This window comes from Anser cygnoides, chromosome W (genome assembly GCF_040182565.1).
Source record: "Anser cygnoides isolate HZ-2024a breed goose chromosome W, Taihu_goose_T2T_genome, whole genome shotgun sequence".
Lineage (NCBI taxonomy): Eukaryota > Metazoa > Chordata > Aves > Anseriformes > Anatidae > Anser > Anser cygnoides.
The window spans coordinates 1,587,155-1,604,174 of NC_089911.1; the positions used below are offsets into that span (position 1 = coordinate 1,587,155).

The 17,020-nt window shown below is 44.3% G+C and overlaps 1 long non-coding RNA gene across 1 annotated transcript; it reads left to right on the plus strand.

Moving 5' to 3' along the window:
- The first annotated feature begins 9,823 nt into the window (after nt 1-9,823).
- LOC136788851 (uncharacterized) lies at nt 9,824-16,197 on the plus strand. Its single transcript, XR_010827403.1, has 2 exons — nt 9,824-10,474; nt 15,669-16,197. It is a non-coding gene; the product is annotated as an uncharacterized lncRNA (long non-coding RNA).
- The last annotated feature ends 823 nt before the right edge of the window (nt 16,198-17,020 follow it).

Sequence of the window (17,020 nt, forward strand, 5' to 3'; positions counted from 1 at the left end):
CGAGCTTTCCATGGACTTGGAGGGGTTCACTAATGTAAGGAGAAAAACTGCCTGTTCAGCCTCTGAAGAAAGGAAAGACAAGGAGCTCTGCCCCAAAAAGTTCACTGACATTTATAGTCAGAATTAGCTAAGACTACTAACTCAGCTACTTACACAAACCTTAATCTGGTACCTGAACTGTGCTAGGATGTGAGCAAGATTAAACCCCCTGACCCAAGGGAATATTTAACCTTCTGGCAACATTTAACCCTATGGCAAGGAAAGCAAAGACGAAGGGATGGTATAGTGCTATCTGCAGCCAGAACAAGATACGTAAACAGACTTCAGACTTCAGGTTTTGACTTGATATTGACTTCTGAGTTATTTGATGGTGTGTTGTTTTTTTTTTAAGCCCAAGCACTGGAACTTTCTGTCCTCAAGCAAACAGCCAGAAGACAAATACAACAAACTCAGCATGAAGTTTTCTCTCCTCCCCCCCCCCCCCCCCCATCATCATAATTGGGAATAAATGATACAGAATTGGGACATTGAGCTCATTCCCCTGCAATATCATGTAGCACTTGTAGCTTTGTATCATAAATTTAACAGTTCTCCCAGGAATTATGTAAATTTTGCCTGGAAGAGGCACAACATATGAAGACTGGAAGCATTTCAGTAGATGCTGGTGGTAAGACTTCAGCTGTGACATGAGGAGGTGTGAACCTCAGTACAGAACAACTGATTCAGCGAACGCAATTTGTACAAGGAGATCCTCCCCCCCCAAGAGGAGAAGAAAGGAAACACAACATACAATACCATAAAAGTTCAGTTAAATGCACACAGCGTGGTTCAGAAAGCCACATACAAGGGTAATCTACCTTCTAGGATGACTAGGATGACTTCTTTCACTTCCATGAGAGTTGAAAACATATGTTGTTCAGCATTCATTCAGAGTCAAGGAAGTTTCCTTTCTGCATCAGAGCTCCAGAACAACTGCTACTTTTCCAATGTTTTTCCTCTGGAGACAAAATCACTTCCAGGTTGAGCTCCTCACATCTACCAGCCATATTGGACAAATTGCATCAACAATAACTTAATCCAAAGTCACATTTGTCAGAACGATGTACTTACCAAAGTCTGCTTTAAGGGACAGGTTGCCCAGAGAGGTTGTGGAGTCTCCCTCCTTGGAGATATTTGAAAGCCATAGTCCTGCACAACCAGCTCTAAGTGGCCCTGCTTGAGCAGGGGGGTTGAACCAGATGACCTCCAGAGATTCCTTCCAACCTCAACCGTTCTGTGATTCTGTGACTGCCTTAAGGTGAAGGAAGCTTTCACAACGGTATGAATTTTGCAATTACAGTGCTTTCAGTATCATACCCTCAACTGAAAACTTCCTTGTCCCCTAAAATATCTCCTCAAACACTCCCACAGGTATTATGGAGCTCTTCACCTTTCAAAAATGGGAACTTCTTGATTGACACCATTTGTTTAATCCTTAATATACATTATTATACATATTATTACACACTGTTCATATGGAGCTCACCTGTTCCTTTAGGGGGGAGAGAGATCAGAGTTACTGTTGCTTTCAGCTTCTATTTTTGAAGTGGCTACAACTGTTCCTGGTTTTTATTGTCTTATGGTCCCCAATTTATAACTGATAAATATCCTATTGCTTTCCATATCAAAAACTGTCAGTATCTGTTTCAGTATTGTCTGTTGACTCTTAGGCCATGCAGCACTGATCAAATCAACACCTAAAAATCTCCATTGCTGAACACAAGGTACAAGGGAAGTGCAGTGTGTAAACTACAGGACTAGGAGAAAAACTTCATAGATAAGAACAACTTGCCATTCTTACATACCAACCCAGAGATCCATAAAAGCCTCATGGGCATTCAGAAGGCACAGAAAAAGAAACCATAGGGCATGGACAAGATCAGACACCTCCTAATCTTGTTATAACAATGTGCAAAGAAAAGTCTTAGGCTTTCCAAATGGCTTTTTCTTTCTCTTCTGGCTAATGGGCAGATCCCATAAAGACAGCAGCAGAAAGTTTCAGGAGAGATGAGGAAGAAGGAGGTGTAAGTTACAGCAGAGCTCCCTGTAGAGAGCATATGTGGGCTCTTCCGTTGTTAACCACTGTTTCAGTGGCCTTGAATAGTGTTTCTAAATGGAAAACATTTTTCAGATCCTATGAAAAGCTATATATAAACTGCTCTGTCAAAAACAGAAAGACAAGGAAAAACACAATTGTATTATTAGTACATGCAAAGTTGTCAATAAATCACTATGCCTGTTTTACTGGATCACAGATAAACAAATTAGGCCTTCCTTAGATGCTAATCTACATTCAGCTCTTAGATCCAATGAACCTTTCTTCTCAGGGGTAAGATTTTTTAAATTAAAAATTTCAAATGGGACAGCCTTACTGTTAACACCTTTAAACAGAAATAAAGGAGATTTTCTCAATATAATTTATTCAAATAATTTTACATGAGTGAACTGGTCTAAGGCATAATGATGTTTGAAGAGCTGCATACATCCTGGAGCCTGTACCACTTTATAATGTCATAAAACTAGTACATGTTATACAGCCAAACATATTTTAAACGGTACAAAAGTTCTGATCATGAAACTCCTTCATGAACAGCACGATTAAGCTCAAAAGAAGACACTATGCGAATCCAGTTTCCTCGGCCATTGGTGCCCATAGAAAACTTTAATATCAACATCTTTTAACCTAAACAAACCAATAAGCATCATTGCAGCAGTACAGAGAAGGGCTGTGGTGATTTTACCTTGCTGGGCAGCTGAACTCCACCACAACTGCTCTCTCACTCTCCCTCCTTAGAAGAAGAGGGGAAGAAGAAAGTATGCTGGAAAGAAAAAACAAACAAACAAACAAAATGTATGGGTTGAGATAAGGATAATTTAATTAAAAGGAAGAGGAAAAAAAAAAAGCAGCAAAGGCAGCGTGGAAGCATAGTGCGAGAAAAATAAATATTCTCTACTTCCCATCAATGAGCGATGTTTGGCCATGTCCTGGGAAGCAGGGCTTCAATATGCGTAGCAGCTTTTTGGGAGGGCAGATGTCTTCATAACGCGAGCCCCCCCCCTCCTTCCTTTTTCCCACCTTTTATTGCTGAGTGTGACATCATATGGTATGGAATATCCCTTTGGTCGGTTTAGGTCAGCTGCCCTGATGATGTCCCCTCCTCACCTCTTGTCCACCCCTAGCCTGCTGGCTCTTGGGAGGGTTTGGAGGGAGTCTTGATGGTGTGCCAGTATTGCTCAGCAACAGACAAAACACTGGTGTGATATCAGGGCTGTTATAGCTACAAGTGCAGAGCACAGCACTGTATGGGATGCTGCAGGGAAAGTTAACTCCATCTCAGTGCAGGGGCTGATACTGCCAGTGCTGTGTGAGAGTAAGTCCCTTTCTGCTTTCTTTACTGATCACCTCCTTTGGATTTTACTCTGTGTTCACAATTTGCAATTCCTGGGGGAGGAAAGGAAACAAACAAACAAGCAAACAAACAACTTTGTTGTCCATGACAAAGCTATGACATGACCCAAATCGAGATAAAGCATTATTAATGGATTTCAATTAAAACCAAGCAACATAACATTCACAATCTAAAGCTTTGATTACAAATTGGGAAAGGGAGGAATATAAAGATGAACTAGGCCTCTTCCTAGACTTCCTATTGTATTTGTTCCTTGCCTCTTCATTATGATCACAGAAGACAGCAAATGTTCCCATCAATAAGTGGAAGAAAAAGATGGATTTTCTGTTCTGTTGAAAATGCTAATTTTCCAGTATAGTCATGTCTCCCAAAGACACTTGCCTCTTCTACACTATTTATTCCATAAGACTTGTTGTGGTTTAGCCCACACAAGCATCTAAATGTCACACAGCCACTTGCTCACTCTCCCCAAGCTGGGATGGAGGAGAGAATCAGAGAGATAAAAGTGCAAGAATTCATGGGTTGCATTAAAGACAGTTTATGAGGTAAAGTAAAAGCCACGTGCATAAGCAAAACAAACCAAGGAATTAATTCGCTACTTCCCATCAGCAGGCAGGTGTTCAGCCACTTCCAGGAAAGCAGGTCTCATCATGCATAATGGTTTCTTGGGAATGACAAACACCATCACTCCAAACATCCCACCCTTCTTCCTTTGCCCCAGTTTTTATTGCTGAGCACGATGTCATATGGTATAGAACATCTCTTTGGTTAGCTGTGGTGGTTTTAGTCAGCTGGGCAGCTGAACTCCACCACAACTGCTCTCCCACTCCCCCTCCTCAAAGGGAAAGGGGGAGAAAATACAATGGAAAGGGCTCAAGGGTTGAGAGAAGGACAGGGAGGTCACTCATTAATTATCGTCACAGGCAAAACAGACTCAGCATAGGGAGATTAATAAAATTTATTACCTATTATTAACAAACTAGAGCAATGAAAAACTAAAAACTAAAAAAAAAAAAAAACAAACCTAAAAACACCTTCCCCCTATCCACCCTCTTCTCCGTCCTCCCCTCGAGCGGTGCAGGGGAATGGTGAATGGAGCTTGTGGTCAGACCGTAACGCTTCTGTTGCATTAAGAGGTGTAGCCAATTAGCCGTTATAAGTCCGGTGGGGTTCAGAGTACTGAACTATCACGATCACGGGTTCACAAATAACATGGCATGCCCTCACTCTAGTCATGTTCCATGAACTACCTCAGCCACACTTAAAGAGTTTGATCGCATTCAATGAGAACTATCACAGATAGGATCAATGCAATTAAGTGCAATTTATTAAAGCAACAGGTACACAGGTTCTTTGGATTGCTGGCGATAAATTCACTGTCTGCAAAAGCACACTAGCATGCCAAAAGTACACAGGTAACACAGCCTGGCTATGAACGTGTTAAATGGCACAAAGACTCTATAGAGATTTCTAAGTTTCCCGGAGAGGCACTTGGTATAACCAAGTGTTCAAATATTACCCAAAGGTGTCCCAATGGGAGTGAAGAGAGACTCAGCCTGTCGACTGATGCCAGAAGTCACAATGGTATCTTCCATCACATCCCCTCTCTCTTAAGCCAATTTATATTATTTTCTGTCTTTTAGGTGGAGCTTGAGTGACTCTAGCCATGCATATCTTGGTTATGATTGGTGAAAAGTTTTCTTGCTTTCGTTTAAAGGTATAGGCTCCGAGAAATTCAGAGCGCATGCTCAGTGAAGGGTGGTCACACCTTGGAGGCGGGTAGCTTTTGGGATGAAGATGTGTTTTGGTATTATAATGAACAAAGTTCACTAGAATACAGCATTTTGTCAAAAACACGACAGGTCATTGGCTCAGGGCAGCAAATGTGTAGCTTATCGGTCTCAGCATGCACAAGAACAAGAAAAGTCCCCATCTTGTCACAGAGCCTAGCCGCAGTGTCTCCACTCCGCTAATCACTCCGTACTGTTCCTTAGAGTCAGCTCATCTGGTTCCCCCAGTGTGATAGCATCTAAGGTTAGGGAACGCTTAGGTAGTGCAGCTACACTCCATCCTGAAAGCTTCTTCAATGCTGTACATTTTCCTTAAAATATGAATATTAGTTTAATTTCCCAAGTCACCTCAGGCAATTATTCCACACACTTCATCTCTGCCACTCCTTCACGGTCACTCTCTTCCCCTCCTCCAAAGTGGGGTCCTTCCCAAGGGATGCAGTCCTCCCCAAACTGATCCTGTGTGGGCTTCCCACAGGGAGCAGCTCTTCAAGAACTGCTCCAAATATGGGTTCGAACCACGGGTTCCACCTGTCAGGAGCAAACTGCTCTAACATGGGTCCCCCACGGGTGGCAGCTCCTACCAGATCACCTGCTCCTGCGTGGGCTCCTTCCCACAGGCTACAAGTCCAGCCTGGAGTCTGCTCCAGCAGGGGTTCTTCATAGGCTGCAGCCTCCTTCAAGTCAGATCCACCTGCTCCACCATGGGCTACTCCACAGGCTGCAGCATGGAGATCTGCTCTGCCTGGTACACCATGGGCTGCAGGGGGACAACCTGCTCCACCATGGTCCTCTCCACAGGCCGCAGGGGAACTTTGTCTCCAGCGCCTGGAGCACCTCCTCCCCCTTCTTCACTGAATTTGGTGTCTGCAAAGCTGTTTCTCACTCCTCTCTCTCCCAACTGTTGTTATGCAGCAGTTTTTTTTCCCCTTTCTTAAATATGATCTCACAGAGGCACAACCAACATGGCTTATTGGCTCAGCTCTGGACAGTGGCGGGTCCCTTTTGGAACTAGCTGAAACTGGCTCTTATCTAACATGGAGCAACTTCTGGATTCTTCTCACAGAGGCCACCCCTGCAGCCCTCCCCGCTACCAAAACCTTGTCATGCAAACCCCGTACATCATCCTGCGTCAGCTGTTCTGGCTGTGTCCCCTCCTGACTTCTTGTGCACCCCCAGCCTCCTTGCTGGCAAGGCAGCATGAGAAGCAGAAAAGTCCTTGGGTCTATGCAAACACCATTCTGCAGCAACTAAAACCATCAGTATGTTATCACCACTATTTTCATCAGAAATCCAAAACACACCACTATGTGAATATTTATGAAGAAAATTAATTCTGTCCTAGCCAAAACCATGACAACGGGGCAACTTCTCTGGGCAATCTGTTCCAGTGCCTCACCACCCTCTGAGTGAAGAATTTCCTCCTAACATCTAATCTAAATCTTCCCTTTTTAATTTAAAACTGTTCCCCATTGTCCTATCAATTTTGCTTCTGACACACTCTATCTTTTTTATAAGCCCCTGTCCTGGTTCCAGTTAGGACAGAGTTAATTTTCCTCCTAGTAGCTGGTAGGGTGCTATGTGTTGGATTAGGATGAGAAGAGCGCTGATAACATGCTGATGTTTTAATTGTTGCAGAGCAGTGTTTACACCAGGCCAAGGACTTTTCGGCTTCTCGCTCTGTCCTGCCAGCGAGCAGGCTGGGGGTGCAGCAGGAGCTGGGAGGGGACAGACCCAGGACAGCTGACCCAAACTGGCCAAAGGGGTATTCCATACCATCTGACGTCATGCTAAACAATATATAGGGGTGGCTGGCCGGGGTGGGGGGCCGGCTGCTCGGGGATAGGCTGGGCATCGGTCAGCGGGTGGTGAGCAATTGCATTGTGCATCACTTGTTTTTTACACATTATTATTATTAATACTATTATCATTATCACTATTATTATTATTGTTATTATTATTTTCCTGTCTTAATAAACTGTCTTTATCTCAACTCACAGGCTTTACTTTCCCGTTTCTCTCCCCCATCCCAGAGAGGGAGGGGGGAGGGTGAGCGAACGGCTGTGTGGTGTTTAGCTGCCGGCCGGGTTAAACCACAACAGCCCCCTTTATGTATTGCCTTCCCCGCTACCAAATCCTTGTCACATAAACCTAATATAATGTATAAACAATGAATCTCCATGCATTTCTTAAGTTTTGTCTCATGTACACAATTATAACTTTACCAACCAATAATATTATATATTTGAAAATAGAAGTGTACCAGTAAGGGATTATATGTACTTCTGGTAGTGTTGACTTGTATATTGTAACTTTTAAAGTACCTTTAAATAGTGAGTTAAAAGCTGGGATATCATAGAATGGCTTGGGTTGGAAGGGACGTTAAAGATCATCTAGTTCCAACCCCCCTGCCATAGGCAGGGATGCCACCCACTAGATCAGGTTGTCCAAGGCCCCATCCAACCTGGCTTTGAACACCTCCAGGGATGGGGCAGCCACAACTTCTCTTGGCAACCTGTTCCAGTGCCTCACTACCCTTATAGTGAAGAATTTCCTCCTAATGTCTAGTCTAAATCTATCCTCTTTTAGTTTAAGACCATTCCCCCTTGTCCTATCATTATCCACCCGAGTAAAGAGTCCTTCTCCAACTTTTTTATAAGACCCCTTTAGGTATTGAAAGGTTGCAATGAGGTTTCCCCGGAGCCTTCTCTTTTCCAGGCTGAACGTCCCCAGCTCTCTCAGCCTTTCTTCATAGGAGAGGTGCTCCAGCCCTCTGATGATTTTGTGTCTCTCCTCTGGACTTGCTCTAACAGGTCCACATCTTTCTTGTGCTGGGGGCCCCAAACCTGGATGCGATACTCCAGGTGGGGCCTCACGAGGGCAGAGTAGAGGGGCAAAATCACCTCCCTTGAGTTGCTGGTCACGCCTCTTTTGATGCAGCCCAGGACACAGTTGGCTTTCTAGGCTGCAAGTGCACACTGATGGCTCATGTCGAGCTTTTTGTCCACCAGAACCTACAAGTCTCTCTCCTCAGGGCTGCTCTCAATCAGTTCTTCTCCCAATCTGTACTCCTGTCTGGAATTGCCCCGACCCAGGTGCAGCACCCTGCACTTGGACTTGTTGAACCTCATTTGATTTACATGGGCCCACTTCTCCAGCCTGTCCAGGTCTCTTTGAATGGCATCTCTTCCTTCTGTTGTATCAACTTCACCACTCAGCTTGGTGTCATCTGCAAACTGGCTGAGGGTGCACTCAATCCCATTGTCTATGTCACTGATGAAGATATTGAAAAGCACCGGTCCCAAGACAGACCCCTGAGGGACACCACTCATCACTGGCCTCCACCTGGACATAGAGCCATTGACCACTGCTCTCTGGGTGCAGCCATCGAGACAATTCCTTATGCACCAGATGGTCCACCCTTCAAATCTATATATTTATGTCATTATAAAGGCTAATAATGGGGATCACACTGGTATTATGATCAAACCGTACATTGCAATCACTATATTTTCCTAAGTGTAAGTTACACCTGTATTGCAATTTAAATATATTGCTGGATCACTCTATTAAATCAAAAATTCAAATATCCTCAAATAAGTAAATTTGATGTTAAATGTTACTTTCTGGACTTTTTCAAGGACCTTACCATCCTTTTTATATTGTAGAGACCAGAACTGCACACAAAATTCAAGGTGAGGCCACAACAGTGCTAAATATAGTGAGAGAATCACCTTTTTTGACTGGCTAGCTATGCTGTGAAATTTAAAGTGACTCAAATAAGGATAATATGAAATTTGTAGTGTTACAATCCTTTTTATGATACATAAAGACCATAAGGTCTTGTCTGATCTTGTTTGACTGCCTGTGTATCAGACCATTAACTTTCACACAGTTGCCCTTACACTGAGTGCAATGCCCTTTCATTGAGCATAACTGTTTCTTGACTAAAATGTGAAGTGTCCAAGATGCAAGGAATCCACTCTTGATTTGAGGATTCTAAGGATGCAGGATCTGCAGGGGTTTTGTTTTAATCGCTGATCATTAAATCCAGCCTTTAACCTAGAACCACCAAGTCCACCATTAAGTCATGTCACTAAGCTCTACATCTACACGCTTTTTGAAGACCTCCAGGGATGGTGACTCAGCTACTTTCCTGGGCAGTCTGTTCCAATACTTCACAACCCTTTCAGGGAAGAAATTTTTCCTAATATCCAACCTAAACCTCCCCTGGTGCAACTTAAGACCATTTCCTCTTGCCTTATCACTTAGTGCTTGGGAGAAGAGACCGATCCCCACCTCGCTATAGCCTCCTTTAAGGTAATTATAGAGCACGATAAAGTCTCCCTTGAGCCTCCTTTTCTCCAGGCTAAACAACCCCACCTCCCTCAGCCGCTCCTCATAAGACTTGTTCTCCAGACCCTTCACCAGCTTTGTTGCCCTTCTCTGGACACACACTTCTCTGGCACCTCAATATCCTTCTTGTTGTGAGGGGCCCCAAACTGAACACAGTACTCAGGGTGCGGCCTCATAAGAGCTGAGTACAGCAGGACAATCACTTCCCTAGTCCTGCTGGCTGGTGTTTGTTCATTGTCTTTAAAAGGAATTCAGAGAATCTGCTGAGAAGATAAGGTTTTGCAATTTACGACCTTGTTAAGGGGAAGACTAAGCGAGTAGATAGTGGGGAGGGGGGGTGTTGGATAAACGTCCTTGGTAAAACAAAGACTCTGTGAAATACTGTTTGCTGCTTTTGCTTTTGCTACCCTTGAACACGAGCACAACCCATGATCATTGAAAGAAACAGAACGAACTGCACAGCTTCAGAAGATTCAACAAGTCCTGACAAGCCGAAACTTGGATGCTGACAAGCCGAACTTGGATGCTATAAAACGGCGACACTGAAAAGGGAAAGTTGCGTGCTGTGGTGGAGCGGAGACTCCCCAGCCGCCCAGCGCTGTTTTGCTTGTACCTGCTTACTTAATTAATAAATTATCTTCGATAGACCAGAAAATTGCGTGGTCTCGCTTATAACAAATTTGGTGCCGTGACTCGGATAAAGGCAAATTGACTGAGGACCCTTTCGGGGGAGGCGCCCCGCCGATTTCGGCGGCCCCTGGAAGGGAAAGCCTCACTCGAGCCCTTCACCGACGAACCCTAAAATTAGGCACAAGCAAATAAAACCGGTAACCCCAAGCAATCTTTGTGCATGAAGACCGAATGAAGACTCAGGATTGAGTAAGTATAGGCCGGTGATCCATTCGGTTGGGGTTGGAAATCCTGGAACACGACATACGAGACGTCCAATTGCGGACGAAGCGAGTGTGGACCCCTCGGTAGTGTGGTTCCCACATCCCGCGAGGGCCTGGCCCACGAAAAGGGGGAAGCGTTGTGTGTGAGTGTGTGAAGGTGTTCCGGACGATGGGGCAGAAGAAAAGTAAGCCTTCTGGCCCCATGGGAAGGGAATCCAGTGGTATAGGGATACCCTCCATTCCCTCTGATAGCCCGTTAGGGTTAATGATTAAACATTGGAATGATTCCCCTTCTAGGCGGGGAAAGAACAAAGTTAAAATGATTTATTATAGTATTGAAGTGTGGGGCAATAAGCCCATAAAAGGGGACAGTGTTTTCTGACCCCCGTTTGGTTCTTTTGAGGATTGGGTATGTCAAGCCTTAAATATTTATGTAAACTCCAAAGAGCCCTCTAACTTGGAAGAAAGCGAGTATGCGCACCTCTGGATAAATTCAGATTTGAGGACGCATTTATACCCTCTAAAAGAAAAAGGAGGGAGGAATAAGAAGAATAAGAAGAGGAGAGACTTAGAAATCCCACCACCACCCCCACCCTATGTACCACCGCCTGCACCAACGGCCCCTGTCCCTAACGGACTTTGCGAGCCAATAATATCAGACGAATCAGAGGAATCAGAGTCAGATCATGAGATACAAGGGCCAATAACTAGAAGTAGGGCAAGAAATCAAAAGATTGATCTAGGAGGAGGACTGTATCCGTTGCGAGAAATAGCAATGGGAGGACCCCAGCTGGGGATGGGATATGTAGCAGTCCCCCTTAACTCAGGGGATGTTAGAGATTTTAAAAAAGAAATGGGAAGCCTGTTGGAGGACCCACTGGGGGTAGCAGAACGAGTAGATCAAATCCTGGGTCCCAATATATATACCTGGGAGGAATTACAGTCCATCCTGGGAATCCTCTTTACATTAGAGGAAAGAGGAATGATTAGGCGTGCCGGTATGCGAATTTGGGATCAGCAGCACCAGCAGGGGCCAGCTGCAGACGTAAAGTGGCCAATGCAGCAGCCCAATTGTAACAACCAAGACCCTATACACCAAGGGCATATGCAAGACTTAAGAACAATCATAATTCAGGGAATACGAGAATCTGTCCCTAGGGGACAGAACATAAATAAAGCTTTCAATGAACAGCAAAAAAAGGATGAAACCCCGACAGAATGGTTAGAAAGACTGCGAAAGAACTTGCAGTTATATAGTGGTCTGGATCCTGGAACCCCCGTCGGGGAGGCATTACTCAAAGCTCAGTTTGTAGCAAAATCATGGATAGATATTAGAAAAAAAATAGAGAAGATAGAAGGTTGGCAGGACAGAGGGTTAGATGAACTCCTGAGGGAAGCACAGAAGGTGTATGTTCGTAGAGAAAATGAAAAGGAACGGAAGCAAGTGCGTATGATGGTGGCAGCGGTACGGGAGGGACAGAGAGGAGTTGGGTTGAATCGGAGGTTTGGCCTCATGCATGGGAAATTCAGAAAGGAGAAAAAGAGTGGCCAGGGACAAAGAAATGTGACCTGTTTCTATTGCAACACAAAGGGTCACATGAAAAGAGAGTGCAGACAGAAGAAGGAAGATGAGAAGATGTTCAAAACTGAATAGGGGTGTCAGGGGCTCTATCTGCTGGGGATCCGAAATAAAAATGAGCCCTTGATAAAACTAAAAGTGGGTCCCCAGCGTGAGGAGGTGGAATTCCTCGTAGATACAGGGGCTGAAAGATCAACAGTTCAAACCTTACCCACTGGATGTAGGGCCTCTACAGAAAAAGTGCAGGTGATCGGAGCAAAGGGGGAGCCCTTTGGGGTCCCTGTTATAAAGGAAGTAACCATTGAATCTGATTCTAAAGAGGGTAAGGGATCTTTGCTCCTAGTACCGGAGGCCGAATATAATCTGTTAGGTAGGGATTTAATAATAGAGTTAGGAATAGGGTTAGGAGTGATAGGTAAAAAGTTAGAAATTAAGTTGTGCCCGCTTCGAGTAGAAGACGAAGCGAATATTAATCCTGAAGTCTGGTATACCTCAAAAAGCGTAGGGAAATTGAATATAAGACCTTTCAAAGTAACTGTAAAAAAAACAGAAATACCGATTAGGATAAAACAATACCCTCTTTCAGAAGAAGGAAGGAGAGGGCTGAAACCCGAGATCCAAAGATTATTGCAGCAAGGGCTGTTGGAGCCTTGTATGTCTCCTTTTAACACTCCTATCTTACCAGTAAAAAAGAAAGATGGTAAATACAGACTAGTACATGATTTAAGGGAAATTAATAAAAGAACTGTTGCCAGGTTCCCTGTGGTGGCAAACCCACACACCCTGTTGAGCCACCTACATCCGGAGGATCAATGGTATAGTGTGATCGATCTGAAAGATGCATTTTGGGCATGCCCTCTGGACGAGAAATCTAGGGACTATTTTGCTTTCGAATGGGAGGACCCAGACACACATAGAAAACAACAGCTGAGGTGGACAGTTTTGCCTCAGGGTTTTACAGAATCCCCAAACTTGTTCGGGCAAGCCTTGGAGCAAATTTTACAAGAATATAATAGGATACCGGGCACAATAATGATTCAATATGTGGATGATCTGCTAATAGCAGGGAAAGATGAGGATGCCGTGAGGCAAGCTAGCATTAGCCTGCTGAATTTTTTGGGGTCACGGGGATTAAAAGTGTCTAAGTCAAAATTGCAGTTTGTAGAAGAAAAAGTGAAATATTTGGGTCATTTGTTAAATAAAGGGACAAAAGGATTGGATCCTGAAAGGGTTAAAGGAATTCTAGGGATAAAAGCCCCAGCTACTAAAAGGCAGGTACGGCAGTTGTTAGGATTGACCGGATACTGTAGACAATGGATAGAAGATTACAGTGGAAAGGTTAAATTTTTATATAACAAGCTGAATAAGGATGGATTACTCAAATGGACAAAAGAAGATGAGGAGCAATTAGAAAAATTAAAGGAAGAGCTTGTGCATCCGCCAGTTTTAAGCTTCCCAGAGCTAAAGAAACCATTCTTCTTGTTCGTAAATAGTACAGAGGGAACTGCTTACGGCGTGCTTGCCCAAGAGTGGGCAGGCAGTAAAAAACCTGTGGCCTATTTATCTAAATTATTGGACCCCGTTAGTAGGGGTTGGCCTAGCTGCTTGCAGGTAGTGGTGGCAGCTGCCCTATTAGTGGAGGAAGCTCAAAAGATTACATTCGGGGGAGAAATCAGAGTTATATCCCCCCACAATATATGTGGGGTGTTGCAACAGAAAGCTGAAAAATGGATTACAGATGCAAGGCTGCTAAAATATGAGGGAATTTTAATATCTTCACACAGATTAACATTAGAAACAACCTCAGTACAGAACCCTGCCCAATTCCTTTATGGTGAACCGAGCGAGCAGCCTGAACATAATTGCCTTAGAAATATAGAAGAGCAGGTAAAATTGAGACCTGATTTGGAAGATGTGGAGTTACCCTTAGGGGAACAGATATATGTAGACGGATCCTCGAGGGTAGTTGAAGGGAAAAGAAAATCGGGATATGCATTGGTTAATGGAAAAACATTCGAGGTAATAGAATCAGGCCCTCTGAGCCCGAGCTGGTCAGCACAGGCCTGTGAGCTATATGCAATGCTAAGAGCTCTGAAATTGCTGAAAGATAAAAGTGGAACAATATACACCAATTCTAAATATGCATATGGAATAATCCATACCTTTGGAAAAATATGGGAAGAAAGGGGACTAATTAATTCTCAAGGGAAAGGGCTGGTTCATGAGGAGTTAATTACCCAAGTGCTACAAGCTGTAAGGGAACCAAAAAACATCGCTGTGGTACATGTCAAGGGACATCAGAAGGGAACAAGCCCTCAAATTAGGGGAAACAATTTGGCAGACCAGGAGACCAAAGGGGCACCACTCCTGTGTGTATATGAGGTGACAAAAAGGGCTGATTGCCCGAGCTGTGGAAAGGGGGAGGATTTGAAGAAATTTCCATGCTATGATTGCTGGAGTGAATGGGGAGTGGATGGGATTGAATGCAATTGCTCTGAGGAAGAGAGCCCGCCTTATAAAAACTGCTACAAGTGCGGGCCGGCTAACTCCCTGTGGTCAAATGAACCCATACCCCTCCCCCTGATCTGTTTCACTACCACAGAAAAGGACAAGATGACTCAGATGGGGATTCGAGAAAATGATAAAGGGAAATGGGTACTGCCCGATGGACGGGAAGTGTTACCAAAATCAGTAGCTATGAGGGTGCTATGGAGATTTCATGAACAGACGCACTGGGGTACTCAGGCGTTGGTGGATCAATTTGCCACATATTATATGTGTATAGGGATTTATAATATAGCAAAGAGAATCGTAAATGATTGCATAACTTGTCGGAGGGTAAATGCTCAACACATGACAAAAAGGGTCCCGGGAGGAGGACGAGAATTGGCACATCGACCTTTTGCAAAGATTCAATTGGACTTTACTGAACTTCCAAAAATGGGGCGATATAGATACTTATTAGTTATTGTAGACCACCTCACAAACTTTGTTGAAGCATTCCCTACGGCAAGGGCCACAGCTCAAACCGTGGTAAAGATATTATTAGAAAACATCATACCTAGATACGGGGTAATAGAAACAATTGATTCTGATCGGGGACCACATTTTGTGTCAAAAGTATCCCGTGATACCATGAAAGCTTTAGGAATTAAATGGGAATATCACACTCCCTGGCATCCTCAGAGTTCCGGAAAGGTAGAACGAATGAATGGAGAAATTAAAAAACAACTTACTAAGCTCATGTTAGAAACAAAGACTTCTTGGATAAAATGCTTGCCGTTAGCCTTGTTAAACATACGTACTAAACCCAGGGCTGACCTGGGAATCTCACCCTTTGAAATGCTATATGGCATGCCTTATGATTTAGAGGTACCTCTTGATCACCCTCGTTTACAAGATGATAAAATCAGGCCCTATCTAATACAGCTAATGAACCGGAGAAGGGAATTACAGAGGAAGGATTTAATCGCACAGCGCCCCCCGTTGGACATGGCAGTACATAACATACAGCCAGGTGATAAAGTTTTGGTCAAAACATGGAAGGAAGTTTCACTGACACCACAATGGGAAGGTCCCTATGTTGTTTTGCTCACTACAGAATCTGCCGTTCGAACTGCGGAAAAGGGATGGACACACGCCAGTCGTATTAAAGGACCGATCCATGACGAAAAGTGGGAGATTGCTCCAGGAACTGAGGACCTGAAGCTCACCCTGCGACGGACCCGATAAGTATCGTGGGTTAAGGCAAAGGCCCTCCCCTGAAGAACACTACTGCTGCCGAGAAGAACTAAAACCTCGTAGTTGGTCGCAACCCAACTGACAAGCAAGGCAGAGGAGTGAATTAGTGGGGAAAGATGGGTCTCGGCCATTCCTATTGGTATTTGGGGGTCCTCGCAATAATCACCTCCTGCATCGCGACTCAACACCACCCACACCAGCCTTTCCAGTGGAGTCTGATAAGAGGGGAAGACACCACTATGGTACAACAAATCATTACGGCTGGTGCCCCCAGTTTTAAGACAGACCTTTGCAAAATAACAACCGTAAAACCGTGCAATAATCGATCAGATTTCTATCTTTGTCCAGCCTCCCATCCAGGAAAAGGTTACTGTAATGTCCCAACTCAGTATTTTTGCGCTTCCTGGGGATGTGAGACTATTGCCTCAGCATGGAATCCAGGTGGGGGGAAAGACAAATATTTAGCTGTCCAATTTGGACCTAAGGGCTGTGTAAACCACAGGGTAACAAGGTGGATACGTGGGGCTCCCCTCGTTAGGGGAAACTGCACGTTTTTATGGATAAATGTAACTAACCCTACGGATCAGGGATGGATTTTTGGAAAAACTTGGGGAATACGATATTATGAGCACGGAAGCGACAGAGGAGGATTTATTCTAATTAAGAAAAATAGGCCACCAGAGGCACCGCGACCCGTGGGGTCCAACCGAAGTTTGGGACCACTTTATACGGTGCCCCGCTTCACACAGTCTAACAAAAGCATAAGTACGACCGAAACAGCACCCCCTTTGGCCCAATTCCCCAGTGTTACCGAGGGAGATATGATTGCCCCTATAAACGGTATGTGGAAAGTCATAAATGCTAGCTTCCAAGTGCTCAATCAAACCAACCCGGATATAACAAGAGGGTGTTGGCTGTGTGTTGGTATTAGGCCTCCGTACTACGAAGCAGTAGGGGATATGGGGACCCCTGAATACTCAAACGAAACTAGTCCCTACAAATGTAGCTGGCGACAGGAGATTGGGATAACACTAACTCAGGTCACGGGAAAAGGTAGATGTGTGGGGACAGTCCCAAATGGGAAGAGAAATTTATGTGATATTACTGAAAATGGGCATCAGTCACATAATTGGTTAATTCCTGCAAAGAACACTAGATGGGTATGTTCGTCTTTGGGGATAACACCATGTCTATCTTTAAAATTGTTGAACT